Source organism: Sinocyclocheilus rhinocerous, unplaced genomic scaffold (assembly GCF_001515625.1).
Source record: "Sinocyclocheilus rhinocerous isolate Xijiao unplaced genomic scaffold, SAMN03320098_v1.1 scaffold39496, whole genome shotgun sequence".
Lineage (NCBI taxonomy): Eukaryota > Metazoa > Chordata > Actinopteri > Cypriniformes > Cyprinidae > Sinocyclocheilus > Sinocyclocheilus rhinocerous.
The window spans coordinates 1-566 of NW_015669282.1; the positions used below are offsets into that span (position 1 = coordinate 1).

Genomic DNA, 566 nt, shown 5'->3' on the forward strand with positions numbered 1-566 from the left:
CAGAGCACTGAATGGACGTCTCTATCTGTGTTAGAGAGCAGAGAAACTTAGTCCGCTGTGCAGAACATGCTAACAACAGCATCTAAATCACTTCCTCTTCATGTTACCTTCATAGTTGTCACTGGTACAGTTTTTGACATGTGCTTAAGCAACAGTTCTCTAATCTTGGTACTGTCCCGTCCTCCACACATTCCAAGAAAAGCACAGATGTCATTGGGTTGCTGAAGTGAGAGATTGATGGGATTAGCAGTAAAATAAACAGCAGTGGTTCTCAACCAAATATGAACCGAAACAATACCATGTCCTATAGATCAAATGCATGTTTTAATCTAACTATATACCGTACCATCATGCTGGAAATGAAGGTGATGGCCAGAGGAAGCATCTTTTCCACCTCAGTGTGGCAGATTTGAGTGATTTGGGGAGGCAACTTATCACACACTTGCTCAAGAGTGGCAGTTAATTTGGCCTAAAAAAATTAGATGAATGATTGCATTGATATTACAAAACAAAATTGATTTACGGTGGCTCCAAAAATGATTTGGACATCAAATCTTAAAGTATGA

General features: G+C 39.6%; 1 long non-coding RNA gene across 1 annotated transcript; it reads right to left on the reverse strand.

The window, feature by feature from the left end:
* Positions 1 to 8: 8 nt before the first annotated feature.
* Positions 9 to 453, reverse strand: LOC107734080 (uncharacterized). Its single transcript, XR_001639058.1, has 3 exons — positions 347 to 453; positions 108 to 221; positions 9 to 25 (listed from the first exon to the last, which is right to left on the reverse strand). It is a non-coding gene; the product is annotated as an uncharacterized LOC107734080 (long non-coding RNA).
* Positions 454 to 566: the final 113 nt, after the last annotated feature.